Source organism: Castor canadensis, chromosome 4 (assembly GCF_047511655.1).
Source record: "Castor canadensis chromosome 4, mCasCan1.hap1v2, whole genome shotgun sequence".
NCBI lineage: Eukaryota > Metazoa > Chordata > Mammalia > Rodentia > Castoridae > Castor > Castor canadensis.
In genome coordinates, this window is record NC_133389.1 from 129,331,280 (window position 1) to 129,356,950 (window position 25,671).

The 25,671-nt window shown below is 39.4% G+C and overlaps 1 long non-coding RNA gene across 2 annotated transcripts in view; it reads left to right on the forward strand.

Annotated features, from left to right (window-relative positions):
- LOC141422594 (uncharacterized) overlaps positions 1-25,671 on the forward strand; it is a 175,652-nt gene that overhangs the window by 102,305 nt on the left and 47,676 nt on the right. For both annotated transcript variants that reach the window (XR_012447271.1, XR_012447272.1), the window contains one exon: positions 11,266-11,406. This is a non-coding gene — a long non-coding RNA (uncharacterized lncRNA). The remainder of the gene's footprint in view (positions 1-11,265; positions 11,407-25,671) is intronic.

Below are 25,671 nucleotides of genomic sequence, written 5' to 3' on the forward strand. Positions count from 1 at the left end.
AGATTTTACTGCACTAACCACTGGAAAGTGAGGTCAAAGGGAGGCCTGAGATTGACAGAAATCATAACCAAGAGTCACTAGTACAATTTACACCTTTGCCGGAGAACTGCTGACCAAGAAACAAAAAACGTAGTCATTCAAATTAAATTCCCTTAAACCATTTTAATATCCCTTTTTAGAAAACAAAGAATTTCACACATACATAAATGGAGAAATGAGACCTGTTGAAACTATTCCAGGAATGAGGGGAGGAGGGATAAAGGAGAACGATGGAGAGAGTGAATTCAACTATGAGATATTGGATATATGGTAAGAACTTTTACAAATGTCACAATGTACCCCCAGCACAACAATAATTTAAAAAAATTTAAAAAAGAAAGAAAGAGTTTTTCTCAAAACACAAAAATTCAGGAAATTTATCACTTATAAGGGATAGATGCAATTATTATGCAATGTTAACTGAGTGTCAAAAGCCTTTTAATTAATTTATGGGATAGTGGTAATATATAAGGATATTTAATAGAACACCAAATTAGATACTTTCTTTCCTAAGTGTCCAATCATAATTCAACAGACTGACACAACTCAATACTCTTAAACTAATGTGAATGTAGTTTCACATTTACTGATGACAGCATCAGTAAACTTACTAGTGATTATCTTTAAAAAAAACCCAAAAACTTATTAAAGTGTAATTTCACCACAGTGTAATCCTCAATGGTCAGGCTTTTAAATTGTGATTGATTTTTTTTTTTTTTTTTTGGCATTATGGTTTGAACTAAGAGCCTTGAGTGTGCTAGGCAAGCACTCTACCATTTGAACCACACCCCCAGTCATATGTTACTTTAGTTATTTTTCAGGTAAGGTCTCACATTTTTACCCTGTTCAGCCTCAGGCTGAGATCCTTTTACTTAAGCCTCAGACTGAGATCTTCTTACTTATGCCTCCTGTGTAGCTGGAATTACAAATGTGTACCACCACACTCAGCTTATTGATTGAGATGGGGTATGGCTACCTTTTTGCCTGGGCTGGTCTCAAACCTTGATCCTCCCAATCCTCCTGATCTCTGCTTCCAAGTAGCAGGTCCTTGGGTGTAAATTTAATCTAGAATTACAGTAATTTCATTGCTCAGAAGTATTCAGGAAGAGAAAGTTCAACTTAATAGGTGTCCTGTTCTGTTTTATACACAACTAAGTGTAATACTGAACTGACTGTTAGGAAAATTCGGATCTGATCAAACCTCATTCTTGAGAATGTAGAGGAAACTTCCTGCTTTATTCTAGCCAGAGGTGTGGTGCTTCTGGGGTGATAACAGACTCTGGACCACATCTACATTGCTGGTCACACTCTGAAGCTGTCTTGGAAAGGAAGCTTCATCTACATTCCAGAAGACAATTATCTGGACCATTGAATGCCTGGATCTCCTGGGACTTAAGATTTCTCATCCACAGACAAACCTTTTGGGTTTTTCTCCCCTACCCCTTGGAACAACACTGAATTAGTCTCATCTCTCTTCTACATGACGGCTGGATTCTGTGGTTATTCTAGAAAATTCTAAGTCAAAACTCCACTGAGACCAGGAGTCCTAGCCAAGTGAACCACTGCATCGATGCAACAGTCTAGTTTGGAAATCAGCTAGATCTGGATTTGAATCCAGATGTTCTGTGTGGACTTGGGCAGTAAACACACTACTATTTGAGCCTCAATTTCCTTATTTTGTAAAAGGGAATGATCATGTCTTCTTTAAAGAACACTGTTAGGATTAAATGAGAAAACAATGGAGCACAGAGCTTCTAGAAAGTTCTCAGAACTGCAAGCCTCCTTGCCTCTTGGCTCTTGAGGACCTCGCCTTATAAGTCTGTTTCCATCTCATATACCAAGACGCCAATGTGCAAGGTTTGATTTTATGACTCAGTTTCACCTTCTAAATACTTCACTGACACAGTGAAGCCTCTCTCCAGTTTCTTCTTTCTTCCTTTTTTTTTTTTTTAATATATGGTTTTGCCAGATAGCCCAGTGTCACCTGAAGCTCATGAACCTCCAGCCTCAGCATCCCGAGTACTGCCATCCTTGGACTTCTTGCTCTAGAGCCTTTGTGTAAATGAAATGGGATAGACTAGTGCTTAACTTCCTTCAACTAGGGCTTCCATTAAACTCACCCACCTTATCGTACAGCAAAGAGCGTAATGGAGCGTGGGCCTCCATGTGTTATGCCCCATGATGACATGAAGTTACATTTTGCAGTTACAGACATAATTAGGATCCTTGGCATGTGAAAGCTATAATTCAAAAATTAAAAAATTGGTTGCTGAGTTTTGTTGCTAATTCTATGGAAAGTATCAAATCTCTTTAATTAAGTCATCATTTTCCCATCAAGGGCAACCTTGCAATGGTCATAGAAACAGGGCTTTGCTTCCTTTTCGTTAATGCAACTTCTGAGAGGCGGGATTCTGAATAGACTCTGTGACTCCTGCAGCACAGTGCATTTTCCTAGGCGCTATCTAGACAGGATCAGTATTGCTACTTCCAGAGCTATACAGTGGAATAGAGGGGAGTTATAGGTAATCCCTTCTCCTGAACTAGCTCGAAATAAAAATTAAATGGGCCCTGGGCGTTTGTGAATTGCAGTGTTTCATTGGGGCTATGGAGCACTAAGTGAGGCTCAGAAGCAGGGTGTTAATTCAGGCCTAATCATTTAATGCCAGTCTGTTATGTGCCGTATTTATTACCCTCCTGGATCTGTTTTCTATGGCCTGATAAAGAGACAGTGATTCTCTGAAGCTCAGTCAGGGACCATTTTATTTATATCGTTAGTTAGTCCAATAAAAGCATTGGCTTCAGATTCCTGCTGTTATTTTCTGTTTTGTAGCCTTGTCATTAACTATGAAAATGCTGATCAGGTTTTCGTCTCCTGGGCTGGAGTTGCTTTGCCATTGAGTGAGGGCTAATTAAGGAGTGAGGAAGGTCAAGATTAGATGGACTGTAGAAAAGTCAAGCTTGGTGCAACCAGATGCAGATGGATTGGGAGTCAACTCAGGTTTTTGCAGCAAATGGGAGCTTGCCATTATTGCATGTGTGAGTGTTATGAAAACTTGATTGATATTTTTTAGAGTGAGCTTGGGCCCTTTTAAGTTGTGCGTCTGTGAACCAGACAAGTTTCCAAATTTGTTTAAGTCAAACCTTGCTACAACTCCCCACAAAGCAAAAATAGTTCTGATTTGAGACGGAAGGGAATGGAATGTGGCTGTAAAGTTGTTTATGTATGTCGAGCAAAAGAGGAGTGATGAAGACCAACAGACATTCACTGGAGTCACACTTCAGAGCCCCTCTTTTTTATTTTTAAGTTTTAACTGCATAGTTTATTATTTCTCTAAGTCTCTAAAGTGTTATGGAGAGGTCCAGAATAAGGAAACGATGGTGAGAGACAGATTTATGGAGGTCACTTGAATTAATGATATGGCAATCAGGAGATAACACAGGTACATTAATGTAACATGGTGTGTAATTACTAATGTGTAGTTATCCATGTAATAACAGACATTATTTCATACCAGATATCCAATTAGCTCATCTCATTGGTGTGTAGTGCACAAATGAGGCAAATCATTATTGTTTTAACACTAAGAGGTGAGGATGTTTTGAAGGCTGATGGACCTCTGTATCAGACAAGTCATCTTTTCAAGCCTGTCTACAATATATTCAGCAAATGAGTGTGAAAATATTAATAGTCGCTGGCCCCTGGGTCTACGCTGGCATTGAGATGTGCAAAGCAATTAGTACTGCAAAGCGTTATATTTGGGGATGTGGTTGAAATTGCATCAGCAAATTTGCTTGAAGTGTATACATCAATACTCAATAATTAGTCCGTTCTCTTTGAAAAATAAAAAATGAATTCATTTTGCCAACGAGGATTTTTGACCACTTTCTATGGGAGATAGACAGTTAGTGATCAAGGTCAGGCCTCCAACCACTGCATACTGACTAGTGGTTCTGGAAACCTGGCCTGCAGCAATGCAGCAGAAGAGGTGGCCCAAATTGCCACAATCCCAAAAGCCAAATGGAATAAAGTGGATAATCTGTCTAGTTCTCCTAAATGCAAGGAGAAATACTTTGTGATGGTTTTTGGAAGAAGTGGCTCCTGTGCTGTGTATAAACAAACATCACTTAGTGTGTTAGAATTTATGAAGCACTTCATCTTGCATTACCACATTTGAGCTTCAACACAACGTGAAGAGTTAGGGAAGGTATTTCCATTTTACAGGTGTGCTGACTGAGAAATAAAGAGCACATGTGGCTGGTCCAAGGTCACCTGTCAATAAAATGATAGCGTCAGGTCTTCTCATCTTCAATCCAGAAAAGTCTACTAAATAAAGATGGAGAAATTGTATAGAAGAATGAAAAAGCCAGGCACGGTAGCTCACGCTATAATCTTAGCTGCTCAGGAGGCAGAGATTGGGAGGATCACAGTTAGAGGTCAGCCTTGGTAAAACACCTGTGAGACCCCATCTTAACCAATGGCTGGGTGAAGTAGTACACACCTGTCATCCCAGCTACATGGGAAGAATAAATAGGAGGATAGTGGTCCAGGCCTGCCTAGGCATAAAAGAGAGAATCTGTTTGAAAAATAACAACAGTAAAAAGGGCTGGTGGCATGGCTCAAGTGGTAGAGCACCTACTTAGCAAGTGTAAGGCCCTGAGGTCAACCTTCAGTACTATGAAAAAGAAAAAAAGAAAAGAAAAGAAAAAATGACAAATGACTTCACTCATGTCCCATTAAGTTCTAACTTTCTGTGATTCTGTAGTAAGTGTCAAATCTTGGATTTTGGAGAGAGGAGCTAGAATAATAATCATGATAATAAAAATTCAAATACACTTTGTGAGTTTGTGGGAGGGAGCTGAAAAGAGTGGAAAGACACTAGGTTTTGGAGGCAATGAATAAGAAGAGGGAGGAAAGAGCAGAGGGCAGAGATGCAGCATTTTAGGGATCACAGTGCACCAGGAACAGAAGTCTGCAGAGGGAAGCCCTACCAAGAGCCTGTGAGTGCTAGCTAGTCCCCAGGTGGGGGAGACCTTGAATGCAGGGTTTACTTTGAAGGAAGTGACCAGCCTCAGACAGTGTGGGGTAGGAGAATGACGTCATAAAATGGATTGTTTTGAGGACTGTCTAGTGGAAGAAAAAGTAGCTCTTTTTGGCAAAGATGCAAGTTGTGACCCATAGCTGTTGTCCATGGGTGAGGGAGAACAAACACTGGTAAAGAGAGTATATAACCACAAGGATTTACTGATTCTCTGGTGAATTAGAAAAGCTAGTTGTAAACGTCCTAAAGTAGTCAAATAAATCAGTCACGGCTGCTTTCCCATCTTGAGAAATAGTCCAAATTAAACTTGGCTTAAGACACATGAAAAGCAAAATTAAGTGATCATCTGAAATCCAGGCTAATACTTTACAGTTAGTAGGTGCTCAATAAATTTTTCTTGTAATGTTATTCAATGCAAATAAGCAAGAAAAAAATTCCTCTAGATAGCTTTTCAGATATCAACATTCTGTTAAAATATGATTTACAAGGCTGCTTTAACTTTTCTGTGTATTTTAAGTGTATACATGTAGATTGAATGCTAAATTTGGGGGACAATTTGAGATTTTTATGAGCTGAGCAACATCAGATAGGATGGTAATGAGAAGAAGGAATAAACAGTGTTTTGAATTGAATCTTTAGAGAGAATTCTATAAAACTTCATACTTGCCAAGGGTTACAATATCAATTAATCAAATAATGTGACTTTAAGATAAGTAATTTATATTATTGCTAGATAGCCTTGGACTAAATACTGAGCTGCTAAGATAAATTAGCTTTTAGGGACACCCAGTTCTTCAGTATAAATTATCATGCTGGCTGGGTAAACTTGAACAGATTCCTTAACACTACTGGGCCTCAGTTTTCTCATCTGGGAAACAGATGATCAGAGCAGTACCACCCTCACAGATGAACTACGCAAATCTTGGTCACTACTGCAGTTCTCTCCCAGCCCCTTCAGTGTGCCCTGCAGACTGCAGCACCCAGGGCCCCTGTGTCTCACCTGCCTCTCCTGATTTTCCCCTCACTCATATTAAAGCTATCAGTCCCAAGTTCCAACGCAACCTACTGGGGCCCTCATTTTGGCTAAGATGATAGCCTATTGCATCAGCTTGCTTGCTTGCTATCAGGGTTTAAATGACTTAAACCAAACAGCAAAAATGGAATTAATGGAATTAATTTTAAGTTCCTCTATTGACTAGTGAGGAAGATGCTGGCAGGGAGAGGAGGAGGAGGGCTGAAATCATGCCTACACATAAGGCAGATTGGGGAGAGCCTGACATCCTGGTGGTCCTTTAGAGACTCTGTAATCAATGCCCAATATAGCTGCTCTAGCCATAAGCCTGTTTCCGAAGCCCCTGGGTCGACATCAGGAGCACTTTCCTGGTTAACGATGCATGGCACCGCCCCTTTCATGTTTGGCACATGTGAAGGATGCCCTCACTGGGTTCAGCATCTGTGTTTTCCACGGGCTTTCCTGGTGTGTAACATTCCAGGTTCAGGAAGAGTCCCCTGGTCCTCCTTCTGTGTGTATAAACACAGGCATTTTCCACGCCACACACCCCACTGCTGGAGAAGAGAGCTGCCTGCATCCCCACATGATGGTTTCTTCCCACTCAAACCAAGCCAGTCATGGCACTTGCTTCCCGGGCCCTGGCGCTTACCTACAGCTGTGCTTACTGAAGTGAGACTGTAATTTGCTACAGCATGCCAGAGTATTAATAGACAATTATTTATTGTAAATCGGAACCATTTATACTATTTACTGGCTGACACAATGTAAAATTTTGATCCAAATGTTAATGTGTCCATGACATTGCAGAATTCTGTTCCATGCCATGGTTTTTCTCTTCTAAATGAATCGAATTTGCAGTACAAGGAAATGGCATTTTTAATGGATGAATGATTTACAGCCTCAAACTTATAAGGCTATTATTTGTGCAACTAAGGGAGAATTGACTAATTGCAATAACATTGCAAATTAGACAAATTTAAGATTGTATCGGGAACAGATTCATAGGGAGAAAATGAAAATAACTCACCAAGTTCTTAAAGGGTAGCTGAATAAATCTCACTCTAGCTTTTCAGGGCAATTGTATTTTGGGGAGAGATCAGGTACCTTTGAGGCCAAACAGACTTATACATATTCAATTGAGTAGAACATAGATAAAAATTACCTCTTCATAAAGAACCATATGTGTAGGAGAGAGCACTTCCAATTCTCCAAATGTTTACTGAAATTGCCTACACAAATGTTTTTAGCAGTTGGGTGAAAACAAAGCGCTCTGTGGCTATGAGAATTTTGTGACAATATTGTTGAGCATGCAGCATGACGCCAAGGAAGAATGATTTCTTAATGGAGATCTTCATAATTTTTCAAAGTAAAAAATGTGCATCAGCAAAAATAATGTCTTTCTTTCTGAGGTTTTCCTCTTAGGTTGTTTATATCGATTCCTGTTATTCTGTTACCTCTATCCACACAGAGATTGTTAAGATAAAAAGTGCCTCGGCCAGCTCTAATTAAATCTCTGGGAGCTGCACTGGGAGGTTGAAACACAAGGACACTCAAAGTGAAGATTCCTTCAGTGTTTTAGTCCACGGGGAGCCCACAAATTAATAGTGAGAAAAACTGATTTGGGGTGCTCTAAGAATGATAAGATATTGGTGTGTCCTTCAAACTAAATATGAAATGGCCTTTTCTACTCCAGATAAATAAGACCCTCCCTCTCACTGGCTTAGTGGTTGCTTCCTCTGTTTTCTTTCCTGTTCCCCATAACCACCCAACCAGTCGTACCCCCTTCCAATCTGTTCTTCATAATTGAATACCTGTCTTGAATGTGTGTCTTGTCTTGCCTCTTTCCTGCCAAAACCTTCTCCAGGATGATCAGGATAAAATGCAAGCACTTTTGAACATCTGAACTTCATGCCCATCTCTCGATATCATCTTGCTTGGGGGCGCCCCACCCACATCCTCCTTGCCCCACTGCAGCTGGCTCGCCCTATACTGCACAAGGAGCTCCATGACCTCAATCCTTGGAAGGCTATATGCTTATCTCTAATTTCAAGGCCTTTGCACATATTCCTGTTCCCTTTCCCTGTGGGGTGCCATCCTCATTCTCTTTGATTGGTTTACTAATACTTCAAGAATAGGGTTTGTAATCACAGCTGCCCAGGAGCGGGCAGATGAAAATGTTGCTATTGGAGGCCAGCCTGGACAAAAAGTTAATGGGACCCCATCTCAACAAACAGGCTGGACTCCAACAGCAACCCTTCCAATCTCCATCACTGTACTTCAGGTTTTATTACTCAGCATCTCAGATTTCAACTTTTGGGAAGTTGAAGTTTGAAATCAGAGTCAGAATCTATTTAAGCTACTTGAAAATAGTTTATTTTCAAATTAGGATACAATATTCTCAGTTCCTTCCAGTATTGATTACAAATTAACATTTGGAAGGGTTGTCTTGCTACTACATTTTATACCTTAAGTTTTAATTTGGGTCTTCTTAAATTTATAAGGATGCAAGGACAGAACCATGAAACTCTGCACATAGCCTAAGACTTTTTTTTTTGTTGAATTTTAACTAGAGAACTTGAAACAACCTGATTTATTATGGAGCACATATGTACTGAGTTCTTGGATAGACCCTCTTGCAGTATTCATGTTTCCTTCCACAGACTTCCATGAGAAAGGAAAGTGTCAGGGAACTGAGAAGCTGTGACAGTAATGTAGACAGGTAGTGATGCAATGATGGGTTAGAATGGGCTCCAGCTGTAGTAGTCATTGCAGAGTCCATGTCAGACAGAAGGGCCGGACACCATTCCTTAATTTACCTGATAAATAAGTCAAGGTTATTGTGCACCATTTTAATAGTGGACTCGGGCATGTATAGTAGTCAAGAATTTGGGTTGCAGAGTCAGATAGACCTATATAAATGTGTGATTTTGTACAGATTAATTAATCTTTTAAAACTCCTGATTCTTCAACCACTTTATAAGGTTATAAAACCTACCTTGCAAAATTGCTTTGTAGGTCAACTGAGATAGTGCATATAAGACACTTAACAATGCAAACTCAATGAATAGATATTTTTATTATCATTTTGAAGACACAGAATCTATAGCATTTTAAAATACAGAAACTTTAAAAAAAAAACAGCTTTAGAGGGAAGATTTCTACACTATTCTCACTAAGCTGATGTACAGTCCACACGCACCAGACAGTGTAATCATGTCTCTGATAACTAAAAAAATGGAACATGTGTAAAACATGCATTCAACAAACAGGATCAATAGGCCTCAGAGTTCTAACTAAATCAATGTAAATAGACATTTTGGATTACTCTTAAAATAACCACTACCACCTTCAGCATATTGTCGTCAAGAAAAATTAGTATGTGAAAGTGTCAACTATAAAAGAAGAAAACATTTGTGGGTCTATCACAGAGAAACTGGGAACACTGTTTGGCCTACTCCTCTGCATTTAGAAAAAGCCCCAAGTTAACTTTTGAACATTTTTTTCTAAACTACAGTGCAAAGATACACTGACAAGATTGGAAGAAAATACACAAAATGGATTTCAACCTAAGTCGCCAGAATGGATTACAAGTCTTTTGGTATACTACAAAGATTATTTACACACTTTGGAATAGCACTATTATATTAAATATTTTGTGTATTCAATTTGTTAATTTTATTAATTGAAAATATGCCACAAATTTCTGGAACTTTATTTAGATGCTTCTTCACATTTCAGTACTCAAAGCCACTAAAATTAGACATAGCCTTGGCCCTTCTCTTGACCGCTAAGGCTCGCAATTTCCTGACTCACTTAATCTGGTTGATGTCTGATTTTGAACAGAGGGAAACTACCCCCTTTTCATATTAAATGTATTTATTTTACTTTCACATCTCATTTAAAAAGAGGAGCAGTAAACAGGAATCAATTGGTTAAGGGCCAGTTTTTAATTATGTCCAATGGAAGAATCCTTGTGAGTTACGTAGGCCTGTGTCACTGATGTACATCAAGAGGAATTCAGTTTTTATATTATTTGTTCTAAACCAGAACATTTTACTTATTATTCATAATACATGTTGAAAAGAGACACCAAAATGGCTCATTTGGAGCCTTTTTCTGCTCACCGGCTAATGTACATTAACGCCAATACACATTCTGTATTACAGAACCATAAAATGCATTTGCATAATATTGAAATTATAATCCCAAATGTATAGTAAAAACCTTTATGAAAAATTGTTACTGCTCAGCTACGATACAGTGGCTAATTTTTAATCTTCAGCCTCTCAATTGCAAGTAAAGATGGGGCATTCTTTAAATAAAAATCTCAGGAGTAAGAGCCTGAAAAAAATCTTTCCTCTCCTTTAATCAGGCTGTTTTTGGGGAGAGGAATAGAATATCCAAAGTGTTGAGCAGTGGCTCCCACTCCTTTGATTCTGGCCTTTTGTGGGCTGATGGCTTGACTTTTTAGATCAGCTGAGCTTCTCTCAGCAGTGGGATGAAGGTTTCATGACCCCAGGGAAGGGCCTTTTCCTAGCCTATGATGAAGCCCTCTGGAGAAGAATCAAAGTGGTTGAGGTGACCTTTGGCCATGTATATTCTTGGTGCCTTGGAGGACTCTTGCATAAGTTACAGAAATGAGCCCTGACAATAATTCAATGAAGGCGCAATCTATCTCGTATGATGAAAACAAGTCTCAAAGAGGTTTGGCACTTGCGAAGTCTCTCACCTCTCCAGTGTAGACCCCCATCTGTGGACAGGCTGTTCCAACTGCTGCATCCAACCACAGCATTAATATACATGCTTGATTCTTCACAGGTTTGCACAAATGATTTCTCAGGAATTTCCAGAGAATTATAGATAAGTCTTTCTAGAATGAATGTTACTGATTTGCATTTCCACCAGGTCGTTTTGGCATATGTTTAAATAAGGGGACCCCAATGGATAACCTGAATCCTTACCTTTTACCTAGCAGAATGGGCCTGCATTTCCTCTGTAGGGCTAGTCATCTCTTGCCATTGCCCCTCTTGCCTTCCCAGGCCGGAGTTCCCTGCTCTGTGCAACTTCAGGCAGTTTGGCTTAATTCATCAAATTATGAAGTAGGGAAATGTTCTCTGGTCCTCTCCTACAAGATTCTACCTCCCTCATATTCTCTCTGTTCTAAAATTTTTACAGATGAAGAAAGAGAATAAGAAAAACTCAAGTCATAAAGGCCTGTTGCTTGATAGATGGCTGCCTTCTACTAGTAGCTTCCTGACAAGGCACCTATGGAGAACCAGAGATATGACAAATCCTCTACCTCACTTGGAGTTTTGGGTATGGAAAAGGATTTCCTTATTTTCCCTTAGTCATTTACTTAGCTTTCATTCATTTGATTTTAATGGGTGTTGCATACACAGAGTACAAATCCAGAAGGTGTAATGCTGCAAAAGTTATTATTTTGGTAGTACTAGGATTTGAACCCAGGGCCTCCTTCATGCTAGGCAGGTGTTCTACTACCAAAAGTTATTTTTTATACCATGGAAGTTATGTCTTTTATTCCTTTTTTATAAAAAGAAATAGTATATTATACATAGTACTCTGCCCCTTATTTTCTTCACTCATATCTTAGAAATTCTTTTTTATAGAGATGTATGAAACTATCTCTTTTAACACAGATATGCCATAACTTATTTAATCAGTGTTTTTTGGTGGATATTTTGGTTGCCTAAATATTTGCTATTACAAAAATTACTGCAATTAATCACTAATTTATGGGTCATCTTGAGATGTGTGAATAGCTCTATGAGATAAAGTCCTGGAAATGTAATTGCAAGGACACACAGAACACATGAACTTTTCCTTTTGATAGATTTTTGAGGAACTGTCTACCATAGTTTCCAATGGTTTACCACAGTTTCCAACAGTATACCATGCCAACTATCTCTACCATGGAGATTACACCAATTTACCCTCCTCCCCAACCCAACAGCTGCGGTGCATGAGAGCCCCTTAGCTTAACCTATTAGATCAAGAGATTTTGGGAAGGAATGGCTAAGACTTGAGAGCAGGTGGCTTTGGAGAAAGTTTGGACAGATGCCTGGGTTGGTTGACATCTGCTGGACAGCAAACCTGTTTCCATGCAAGTGACAGAAGATAATGACTAGGAAATTCTATGCATTTCAAACAACTCTGAAATAAACCCAAACATATGTGTCTCCTGTCTGCTGCTAAAAATCTCCAGGAGGTAAATTCCAATGCCTTCTTGGGTAAACTATTTGGGCTTTGTATGACTCTTCTGAAAGTCAGGACGTTTTTCCTTATGTCTAATATAAATCTTTCCTGCACACATCCACTTGTGCAAAATATGTGCTAACATTTCCCCAAAGTGATACACGTTCAACTAGCTACACAAGGAGATGCCATAATTCCATAGTTAAAATATGTATCCTCCCTTTAAAGAAACAGCATATATCTAAAAGTCATTTTAGAAACCTTTAATATGTACAAAATGAGCCCTTTCATTTCACCCTGCATTTAACTTAGCAATAGGCTTGGTAGTGTGTGTGTGTGTGTGTGTGTGTGTGTGTGTGTGTGTGTGTGTGTTGAGATAGGTTTGTGTGTATTTCAAAAATTTGCAGTGCTCTTTTTCTTCTTCTCATATATTATAATTACAAAATTATGACATTTTCTCTTTGCATGCTGATTAATATATAGCTTTTAAAAACAGAATGTCCAGTATCATTTCTGCTGAGGAAGACAATGTATTGGTAACTGAAAGGCCTGTAGGTCATTTCTGAGTGTATCTTTCTCCTGCTGTCTAGATATAATAACCATTTTAGGAACATTTGGCATCCAAAAAATCCCAGCATTGTACAAATTAAAACATCTGCTTATGCTTTGACACCCTCATTCTTCAAAGGTTAGTTGGATTTGCGGTTGCTTTGTTCAACAAGACTGCTCTTAGAGCCCAAGGATGCACATTTAATTATTGGAAAGATATGTTTGACAGAGCTGTGGGAGAAAAAAATTACCCTTCATATTCAGACCAGCATTAACATTTTTATAGAATGAGATTGCCTGAGAGTCAAAGAAGGGGGAAAAACTCCAGGAAAATAAATATGAATCTGTCTGGTCACTGGTCTTCTACTGATTTACAGGACGCCAAGCAATGACTCTTTGCTCTGTCCCCTAGAACTCATCAGCTTGCTCTTAAACTGGCATTTCTGATTTCTGCTGGGGTTAAAGACAGCAAAGTAAACTCTGCTTCCAACAATAAATAACAGAGGAAGTTATTCTTTTCACTCAAACAGGCTTTAGATCACAGCAGACAGCTACAACCAGGTGCATTTAGCTACATTTGTCATTGCCATGAATGCTAAACATGTAAAGAATCTGCCACAAACAGGTCTGTAGCCAGCCTTCTTCCACCTTTAATATTTTTCCATCCTTAATTGTGACTGAGCCGTTGTCACCCATAATGATTGGTCGAGGTGCCTGAAATCACACCAACATCTCCTGATTGGTTTGTTTATTTATGCAGGCCATCAGTGCCAGGGAGCAGATTGTACACTGGAAGGCTTTCTGCATCTCAAGCCAAAGACTGGTAATCTTCTCCCTAGGCAATGCCGAGATAACACATGCCAAGAGGTAGCAGTGGCCAGCCAGTAAGCCAACTCATCACTCACTCCATCCCACCACCCTGCCCAACCCCTTCTTATTGCAGTCTCTTCATTGCCATTCCAGAGGCCAGCAAACCTTAGCTGTCATTGGATGAGGAGAAAAGGTATAGAAGAAAGAAGAGCACATAACTTATGCAACAGGGATTTGGTGAGGCAGGAACCAGCAGGTGAACAATGGCTCATTTGGAAACATGCAGCTGGGTGCGTGCTATTTGCATATCAGGGACCCTTTGTTAAATTGGCTTGCCCAGCTGTGTGGATACAACAGTGGGAGACAAAATGGGGGAGCTGCTCTGAACAGAGATGCATTCTCAGAGAGAGCAGAGTTACTTCTAATTTGTGCACAAGTTGAGGGAAGACTGTGTGGAAAGCTGTGTGGTTGAGATTTATTTTCCTCCCCTTTTCAAGATCTTGCAAATTCCCTTGAAAGATGATTTAACAATTTAACAAAAACAACAGCAAAACAAAAGCTGTGTTGATGAGGGACAGAGGTAAGGTTGAGTTTGAAATGAGTGACGAACCTCGTAATGAGGTGTGCAGTTTTGTATAGTAAGTGATTTCTCTGGGGTACTTTTCCAGATGTGATGGAATACATTTATTTTTGTGCTCATCTGAACTGAAATAATACAAATGAGATACTAAAAAGATATCATTATGTGCAGAAGTAGGCAAAGAATTTAGAATCCCAATTCTTTAAGTTAACAGCTGTGCAAGAAGCAATTCAAAGCTGCTTCAAGTCTGCAGGTTGCCTACTGTCTAGCTCGTATGGACCAGCAATGATCTACATGTGAATCCTGCATGTTGATAGTTCAAGGCTACTTTATTTCAGGCAAAAAATAAATAGCTGGTAGTAAGAAGTCTGTCTCCACCGAAAGCTGTAGTATGGCTGAATACAGCCACTGCAGTAGTGCAATAAAATGGGATGAGTTTAAAACTACCAGATGGTACCCTGTACAGTGCCTGAAATAAAATAGAGAATTAGGGTGCCCCAAGGTGTGCACAGGAAAGGCAATTACATGAAATAAATGGGCCTCGGGCCTACAGGATGCTCAAGTATGCTACACGGGAGACACATAGTACATCTGGTGAACAGATTTTATCACACACTGGAAAGCCATAAAGCACGCCGGTGAATATCGGATCCCTGTCTCACAATGACATTTTACCTGTGTTGGTATTCAGTGCTGTTTATTTTAAAAGGTGCTGTAATCTCAATGATGTGTTTTAAAAGCCTCCTTAACATTGTTTTCCACTATGCCCCATTTTTTTTGGAAGGGGGAAACAGATTGATAGAATGCAACGTAAGTCTGTGGACAAATAGCCACAGTGGTCACAGGAGATGATGCTTTTATTTCATTTATCTCATGGCTGATGAGAGCTGGGTAATAGGATTATACTTGTCAGCACTCCCCATTTGGGAAAATGCCAACATATTTTTAATGCTCGTTCCCATATCTCTGTAGCTCACTAGAGTTTCTCTCCCCATCTCACCTGCCCCTCCTTTTTCTTAATGTTCAAAGAAAAAGTGATTCTGGTGGTGGGGATTTGCAAGGAGGATTCGTTGGCATGGAGCCCTTTCTTGTTTCTTCCTCCACAGATGCAAACCTGCTATTTGAAAATGCCTTTTCTATTGTAAAAAAGACCAAAGAACACATAACATTCATTATTGTTTTAAGAGTTGCTGTAATAAAATCCTCTCAGTACTTAAAGATAGTTTTAGTGTCCCTTCTAGGATTCATCTGTGCTTTGATAATTGGGTAATTACATCCCCTCCCCCACCAATAAATATTTTCACCCAATTAAATTTAAAACTGTAATAAATTTTAAAGAATTATAGTCTAAAATTCGTACCCTAGAACCAGTATTAAGTATGAATATTTATCTTAAGTTGTTGAGCAGTGCGGCCTGTTTACAAGCTCCCACACCTTCTGTGCAAGAGTCCTTGCTCAGAAAGCCGTCACTGGCAGCATGGCTTCCCTACCTCACCTGCTCCAACTGCAGGAGCATGGCAAACTACTGCCCTTCACTGCCCTGATGGTTTTCAGATAAGCCTGCTGCAAGGGAAGATGGACACTGACCCTTGGACACTACCCAGCACCCACCTGGTTTTCTCATCACCAGGGCTGCCTCCTTTCTGCCACTCTGTCCCCTTCTCCTAAGCCAGCCCATTCAACATGCTGCCCCCAAAAGCTTAGGCATGTTCTTCCGGAGTCATCTCCTTCCATCTCCACCATCAAAGCTTAACCATCTGTGTCACATTCCCACCCATTCCCATGCCAGGAAGGTGCATGACAGCATTGGATGCCCAAATGGTGATACTGCAAATGACTTGAGAGCCATTAATCTGCAAGTAAAATGGGTGTGGACGATGAGCTCTATTAATAGGGTATATACTGATGATAATATTTAGTATACAGATTATAGAGTACTTAGAAAAAAACTTTAGCTTCAGAAGCTCTATATATTTCAAGAATCTCAACAGAGAAGTTGATTTAATAATTCAGGGCCAGGCACTAGTGGCTCACGCCTGTAATCCTCCCTACTCAGGGCAAAGATCAAAAGGACTGCAGTTCATAGCCAGCCCAAGCAAATAGTTCATGAGACCCTATCTCAAAATAAAAAAACCTTCTCAAAAAAAAGGGCCGGTGGAGTAGCTTGAGGTGTAGGCCCTAAGTTCAAACCCTAGTACCGCAAAAAAAAAAAAACTCGATAACATTTCCTGAAAGACTCAGATTTGTAATCTTGGACTCTTCAAAACCTTTCTAGTAGGTGTTGGCAATGGGAGTTCACTAAGAAAAAACACTCTAAATTTAGAACTTTAGCAACTGAGCTGGAGCTAAACCAATCTGGTATTTGGCTCTTTATTTCATGCACAGATAAATACTTCATGGTTTTATTCAGTCCGAAATATTTCAGACACTGGTAATTGATTCCAAAGATTGCATGTGAAGAAGTAAAAGTAGTATATTTAAGAGAATGGTCTAAGAAAGAGCAGAAAAAGATGACAAGGAGGACTGCAGACATTCTCTTTTGTGTCTGGATGCAATTTTTACCATGTTGGTTTTCCATCAGTTCCTATATAATATAATATGCAATATATTAATATGTAATCTATATAATACTAATATATATTATATAATATATATAATATAAGCAGAAGTTTCAGGCGAGGCAGGGAATGATGGGACTTGCTGTATGGTTTTAGGGAGCTATGGCAGAGAAGTGCTAGAGGAAGCTCTTCATATATTGTTCAAATTCCTCTCAATGCGTTAACTCCAGGGGTAGGTGTTGGCCACAAGTGGCTGCTTGCAGGCCAATGTCAGTGGTGCATTACCTGACCTGAGGGCAGAGTATTCTGGAAGAAGAGCTCAGACCAGAATTAGCCAAGGTTCCAGGAAGTTTTCTAGATGGAAGTAGCCTGAGCAGGTGTGGAGAAAGGTCGTTTCCATGGCAGCCGTCACTAGGCGCCCTGCCAGGGAGGCTGTCTGGTACTTAGCCGCCTGGATGCAGGATGTCAACATCTCCGAAGTGCCCTGCTATAACACAAGCAATCTGTGAACAGACCTGGCTTTCACAGAACCAGACATAGAGCTTGGTGGATAGAAAAAGAGTGAATGTGTCTAACTCCTGCCACTGTTGTTTTCTAGCTGTATAAAGTTGGGCAAGTCTCTTCATTTCTTTAAGCCTCACTTCTCCATTCTAAAAAATGGGCATGAAAATACCATTTTCTTCATGAAACTATAAGGAGTAAATGAGATAATCCACATAAAAATGCATTAACAGGCTCATAGTAAGAATGCAGCAATGTTTAGCTGTTGTTACAAATAATAACTCTGTAGACAAGGATGAATGAACTAGAAGTGTACAGAGAAGCAAAGGGAAATGAGGTTGTCTTTGGACTGTTATAGAAAAGCATCAGAAGGCACATATGAGGAAAAAATTACTTAGAAGAAGTCACAGTGGCTGTGCCAGTGGTAAGGAATAAATTAGATTGAACTCTCTCTCCATCTAATGTCACAGGGTTTTCTTTCATTAAAGAGCATTGTCCAAGGGATGAGAACTCTAGAATAAAACACAAGCAAGTGGTGGGCATGGGAGAACAGATCAGAAACCATCCTAGAAGACAGTTTGCTGGCAGTAAGTGACAAGAACTGAATGGCAATTTGCCCCATTGTTGTTGAGTATGCTGAGAGGTTGTGGCTATCACTATTTTTGTAGATGTAAAGATAGGCAAAGTGGGGAGATGGGTCTTTCAGGTAAGTGTTGATTATTAAGAAGGAGCTGAAGTCAAGACAACTCAGGTTATGACCCCAGAGATGTCACCAGTGTCCTTTGCAGGTCCTTAGAGACCAGAGGATCTAGTCTTGACATGTGGAAAAGGGATGGAGCAAATGGAAGAGTTTTGTGCTCAGAGGAAATTGTTGACATTGAGGGCCAGAAATAACCTATTTAGACGGGCCTGAGTGAATAGAAATGACATCAGATGTTGACATTCAATTTTTTGAGACAACAGAGTAAAATACATTTTAGTTTGCAGGGAAAATAAGAAATGAAATAAAATATGATATTTTAGTTGACCTAGAGATAATTACAAAATGTCCAAAAGATTGAAAACATATTGAAAAGAGACATGACATGTCAGAATTTACCAGCAGTGAGACAGTGTGAGCAAAAATCAAACCAGCTTGTAGAAAAATTTCTACACCAATCCCATTAACTAAACAAATTAGAGATTTGTAAGACTTAGAAACCAGCAAAGACCTTGCTAAGTTCTCAGTAAAGATAGGAGAATGATAAGAAATAGAATTTTCTAGGCTATAGATAGAAGAGAAAAAGGAAGAGAAGAGTTAGTAGTATATGAGGACAGCTCTCATAAAGAAAAACTGCATAAATACACACCATTTTTTCATAAGATTTTGCAAGATATCTCCATTTTTTTGCTACCCTTTCTCCCCTTACTATCTTGAATTCCAACTTCTATCTCTTTGATGCAACTAAAACTCCTTTATCAAAAATCAATGGCCTAATCCACTTACCTGTGTACCTACTCATTTATTCAGTGCATATTTACTATGCATCAGCATCATAGAGGGCTCCGTGTTAGATATTAGCTAATATAATTCTTGCTTTCTGAGAGTTTACACAGATAAATAAATATAACACAAGACAGAAGATCAATGTTATGAGTTCTATAAAGTTCTATAATGTGCTTTGAGGATATGACATACAAGGCAAGAGCTGTGGATTCCCATTGGGTAGACTGAGGGGCTTCATGGGAATTTAGGATTTCAACAATGAGGGCAGGGGTGTGAATGGATGTTCTAAGCAGAGAGAAATGGGAAGGAGCTGAGACACTTTAGCTGAGACGTTTAGGAAGTCTGGTGATGGGAGGAAGAATAGTGGAAGAGACGCCTGCCACTTGTGGAGGACCAGATTTGATATACGATCAGTTCTAAATATGTCAAAGACATTGCACTCAGCAATGTGGCACAGAGAGACAAATGGTTCTGGCACAAGGTGATGGTCAGGACTGAGCCTTTTGTTGAGGCTGTAGAAGAATGAAATGAGGGGCAGGTTTGAAGGACCCTGAGGAGGAAGGATCAGCAAGACTGAAGGAACTGCTGGGTGTAGAGAACAGTGAAGAGGTTAGAACTAAAGGCTCTCGCCAGAGATCCTATTCTTCTTACTCTTCGTCTCCCACATGGCATGGCTTACTACTCCTGGCTTCTGCAATCTCTCTTCTGTTTCTTTTAATGAAGAAAAACTACTCTGCTCCTTCTGGCCATGAGTTAAAACTTAATACATGACCTTTGGTTAAAAAAAAATTAGCTTTTCATTCCAACACTCATCTCTCCAAAAGATTAAGTGATTTATGTGACCCGGGTCAAGTTTGAGTTAAGTGTTAGGTTGAAACCATGAGACTTATCTGGAGCTGAGTTCCATCCCTGCTGGAGAAGAAAAAAGGAAGAGATTTGGTTGCAGGTGTGTACAGATGTGAGCGTAGGGAATTAAAATGTTCCTATGACTTTTTTGGTGGGGAACTTGATGCTTCATACCAGCAGGCAAAAATAGTTTGAAGTTCATTCCCAAGATAGTCAGTTTTAAATAGAGATTTGATTTGGAATGGCCGACATATAAATCTTCTTTCCAGGCTTCCCCATGAAACACATGTTTGATCCAACAGACAGCAATGAGTCCTTAAGAGCTATAATGGCCCATCATGTCAGAGAGTATTTATGGGTTTACAGAGTCTTCAGATATTTGGATCTTGTGCAAGCATGATAAAAAGCCCTCTGAATTTTTGCTCAAATAAATGAGTACTTAGCTAGCTGTGTTTTTAAAATTAAATGACTCAGCCATTGTTCACTTGTAAAATACCCAAGGGTCCTAGTCTACATTTTGGAGAAATGTGCTGCAACATTTCTGTTGGAAGAACAAAGCAGTCTGGGGGCTGTAGGAAATCACTAACTTCTATTTTTTGCTTTTCACACTGCTAACTTAATAAGAAATATGGTGCTGAGTACAAGTTTTTCTGGCAGGCATTTCTCAGGTCATATCTCTAGTGACAAACAAGGGTGATGGGAGCAAAATAGTTTTCTATTTGAAAAACTGATTTGGGACATAGGTCAATAATGCTAGAAACCAAATATTTTTTAAGACTCTTAACCAATAGGGCTTAGAAGCTAATGGTTATAAAAATGGAAATCTTACATGTAAAACCACAAAGTTCTCTCATTCCTAGCAAGAATTTATTTTTTGCCATCTTGCAATGTCTGTTCTTTGATAAGGGGAAAGTAATAGTTATTCTTTGTATTTTCAGGGAATTGGAATTAAAATACCCCTCCCTCTCCATTCCATGTTTGAAACAAAATATTTTACAAGTTGTGGTAAATAAAGTTCCTTTGCTTTTTTGTTTGTTTGTTTTGTGGTGCTAGGGATGGAACCCAGGGCTTTAGGCATGCTAGGCAAGTGCTCTACCACTGAACCGCACCCCTAGCCCAAATGAAGCTTTTTGACAAGTAACTGGTACTAGAATTGCCAAAGGACACTCATGTTCCCCATGTCTTCCATGTCCCATAGGCCAAGGGTGTGACTCAACTCAAAATCAGACACCAAAGGCTTTCTGGTTTGTGTCAGTCAGGTAAATCTGGAGTCACATGGACACTTGCTTTAAACAAAATAGAAGTAGTTTGCTAATCTATACATCTTTGTGAGATCAATATTGTAGAAGTGTTGAATACAATGTTTCCTTTAAGGGTTGAATACAATGTTTCTTTCTTTGAGTGTTGAAATGGGAATATGAATATACTGATATCCATGCTTGGTATAAAGTCTGAGGGTTGAAAAAGGCTACTGCCACCATCTATTGCCTCTACTGTCACCCTCCCAGGCTGTCCCCTAAGTCTCCAGAAGAGAGGCAGCATTCTCTAGCTTGCTGATGTGTTGCTTAAGAGATTGAAAGAAGTTAAGGAAGAATAAGAGGCCCTGTTCCTTCTACCTCTGCCCAAATGACCTGAACTGACTTCAAGGCAAGTCCCCCCTAGGTTGGCAAAGGAGGTGTTTCTTTTGAAATATCAAGGAAAAACTCAGTTCTTACAAAAGAATGAGCCGCCTCAACTTCTATTCACACAAGATTTAAATGATTAATTATTCAAGGAACCATAAAACCATATGCAATTGAGGTCCCCCTAAGAATCACATGGAATCCCAATAAGGTAGCACAGGCATGGATTTAAAGAAAAGGGAGGAAGCTAGCTGAGAAGGAGGCACTGGGGCAGCAGAGATGAAGACTTGGTTCCAAAGAGGAAAAGGGAATCTATTGAAAAAGCCAAATGTTAAGTTCTCAATCATAACTTTTCAGGGAGACTTCAGAATCAACATAAGGTATTGACAGCTTTTCAGAATATTTAATTTTGGCCAAGAAGGGAAAGTCATGTGTGTCTTCCCTCAAACATTCTTTGATCAGATCACAGGGGAGAAGGCTTGGAGGGAATGATGGAAAGCCTTTCTTGTCATAGCACTGTCCTCTGGAGTGGGGCCACCAGCTTCACCTGGATTTGGAGACCAATGGATGATACAGGCATAGTTCAAAAGGGGTCATCCTTTTGGCTTCAGCCACTTGACTTCATTTGATAAGCAATAGGGACCAGCAAAGACCACTGAACACAGAAGTGACTTGCTTAGAACTGTGTTCTTTTAAACTGCTCTGAAAATAGTCTTGAATTGGAGCAAGAAAAGGATGATGGCAGAAAACATGGTCATAGCTTCTCATATACTTCAAGTAAAAGATAATAAGAATTTGAAGAATGGTGACAATGACATTTGCCAATCCATGACTGAAGTATACAGTGTAAGAGCAAGCATGGTTCTAGCACAACTATTCATGACCCTAGACCATGTCATGCCCACCTTGGTGACCTCAGTGCCCATGCTTATATTCTTCCAGGAGATCTCCACATTTTCCTCGCCGTGAGCTCACATGTCAATAGCATATCTGCTTCTAATGGGTTTTAATGTGCATTCCTTGCCATAAAGGACTTCAGGTACATCTGTAGTTTTGACACAGGGCCATTTCCTTGTCCCGCTAATATGCTAACCCAGCAAGTTCTTCTTTACCTCTGTCAAATTCTAACTTCTGATCATAAACACAGGTAGAGCAAGGATAGACACATGGCAACAGCCAAGCAAACAGCCTCTCTTTCTCAGGATGAATAAGATCGGGAGGAGACGCTATATAGCGGAGGCCAATGTGGATTGACCTAATGATGATTGTAACAACAACAACAATAATAATAGTAATTGTGCCTAAAGCTTTGTATTTTATACTAAGCACATGTTTTGAACTAGTCTCTGGACTCAATTTGTATGTATATATGTGTGTGTATAAGTTAAATTACTGTATATACATACATACATATAAATGGTCATTTAATCCTCACGGAAAAAATCTATGAAGTGGGTATTGTTATCATCCTGATTAAACAAAGAGAAAATCACAGCTCAAACAGTTTGTTTGAGAAACCATCCTAGTTTCATAAATAGTAGAAGGCAGAGCAGAGATTCAAAACCAGATCTGTCTTATACCTGAGCTACATCTCAGTGAACTTGTGTCATGAAGAATATCAGCACCTTATCATTTCCTGCACAGATGTTAATCTATTTCTGGGTCAGTCCCCTGGCGTAACATCAAGCTAAAGCAAACTGCAGGTATTTCTTCCAGTCTAATTCAATATTAGAAGATGAGCCTACTTCAACTCTCATAGGACTCTCGTAGATTTCATCTGGCACTTGAGTTCTGAGTCTCCAAAGAAAAGCATTTATCTATCAAAGGATCCAGACCAGATGAACTTTCAAACCCCTTGCAGCATGAGCCTAATCCAGGTTTGGTGAGAAAGGGACAGGATTCAGCATCCATGATGTGCCTCCTTCAAGGGTTAGTGACTAGATTCATCCTAGTCACCTTGCAGGAATCTTCTGGCTAGGATGGGTTATAGTATCAAATATATGACACTCATATGACAACAGTTTTTGCAGACTTGAAAAGTGGTTTTTGCAGATGAGGTTTTGTACTTGGACATTAATGATATAGTAACACCAAAAGCCTAGCAGCTGTATCTGCCAAAGAAAGAGGGTCTCTCAGCCAAGGCTCTAAGATCAAGCCTACACTTGCCACAGTGAAGTGTCAGCTAAAAAAATCACCCAGTCCCAAATGGAGAAAGCTACTTCTGATCATCAGTCACTGAGCATTGCAAAGAACCTCTAAGAAGTCTGATGGCATAGAAAAAGTAAACAAAAGATTAATATCCAACATTTATATGCAAGCAATACATCATTAATGATCATTATGGAGAACTTGCTTAGTTCAAATGAGGTTCCAGAAGACTGGAAGCGTTTCACTGTAGCACCAGTATTTATAATAGCCACTCTGGGGAACAGCAGGCCCATCAACTTGACATAGCTAATATGCAAGGTAATGGAAATAAGTAGAGGTGAAACAGAGCCACACGGACACTGAATTATCTTGGGAGCCAACTTCCATGCAAATAATTAGAAATTGTCCTGTTTATTAACAGAGTGGAGAGGACATTGCCTCAGACACCTTAGGTCACATTTTAACTTACCATTGAAAACTGGCACAGCGTGTGCTTAGCTGCTTAAGATCACAGCAAAGAACATCCGATGCAGCTGGCAAAGGACAAATAGTTCCTAATGAAATTTGAGGAAGAAGTTTGTTCTTATAGTTGGGAAGCAGTACGGTACTAGAGAAGAAGAGGTCTGGATTTTCATCCCTGTCACCGTGCATTGCCCAACCTGCCTTGTAGTTTGGGTAAAACCAGACAGAAGAGACTATCTGAAAGTACTCCACAGAATATAAGATAGCAGAGGAAAAATGCAAATGGCACAATGGACCAGGTAACATGCATGGAGGACCCTGGGGCACTGTAGGGATTTTGCAAACTGTTAAGAGGCACCTTCCAAAAGAGCCCTTCAACTCTAGCCCATTGTTGGTTTGCAGAAATGTAGTACTGGTGTCCCAGGCAGGCCTTCCCATTTTAAAGCAAAATTGGAAATAGCTCTTCGTATTTTGAAAAGAAATCTCTGTTTTAAAATACAGCAACTAAAACAAACGTTCCTAGAATTGTTTATACACCCTGCATCCTGCTCATGGATTATTAGTCATGTCTCCAATTTCCCCAATGGATAACATGGTATAAGGGCAATTAGGAATTTTATTAGTTGATAATAATAATAATAACTGCTAACATATATACAATTATACAATAGAATACTTATTGTGTATCAAGTATCTTTTTTTCACTGTAGAAATGAAGAGGTTTTTTTTCCAAACTTTATTGAGGTAAAATTGACAAATAAAAATTGCATAAATATATGGAGGTGTACACTGTGATGATTAGGCAATTTTTTTGTCTTGTTTTGTTGCAGTGCTAGGGATTGAACCCAGGACCTCATGCAGGCTAAGTGAGCACTCTCCCACTGAGCTGCACTCTCAGTCCAGACAGGTGTTTTTCTAAATTATATGAAGTAGCTCCAGGAAGCCCAGGAGAATGTAGCATAGCAATTCCCAGTTGACACATGTGGAACCTGATTGAGATTATTCCTGGTTAAAAATCATATGAATTTCGTGGAAGTTGTAATTTAAAAAACAATTCAGGTTAACTTTAATTTTTAAAAATTCCAGTAGTAGATGCAATGTAGAAACCCCTCACCCTCAACTCTTCTTAACAAAATCCTTCACTGTGACCATTCCACAGAATTTTCTCAAAACCATGGTTGGTTGTGATTTTTTCTTATAAGTACAGAGAATTTGTCTTTGCATGGATTTAATTTTTTTTTAGCTTACCTTGACCCACAAAGTTTGTAAACTGAGTAAAACTAACAATTTATTTTTATTTCACCAATTTCTTTGCCTGACTTGGATATTAGAGCTGATCATGAAGTGGGGAGGACAGAATGCCCAATCTCAATCCTCTGACATCTTCAAATACAAGGAAACTGAGTCTGGAGGAAGCCTGATAATAATTCATCTTCCCACCATTGCACGTTAAAGACCATCAGAAGTCTGTTATCCTGGAAAGTGATATCTACAAAGTGTCTTCAAGTTGGAGAAAAGTATTTCCAAGAAGATGTAAGAATACAGAAAAAAGCAGGCCTTGCTTCTCTATCAGTAGGTCAAAGGATCCAGTGAATATCCAAATGATGAATGAAACATAACTTTGCCTTTCTTCTCCTCCCTAAGTAGGTCTTTGTCAATCTCTATGCTTATTTGAAGGACTACCAAAGAATAAATAACAGTTAAAATAAAGAACAGTTAATTATGCCACAGTCTTTGTGGGATAATTAGTAGAAAATGGTTATTTTCAGCAATGACGAGCAAAGGACTAACAAGGAAAAAGAGTTT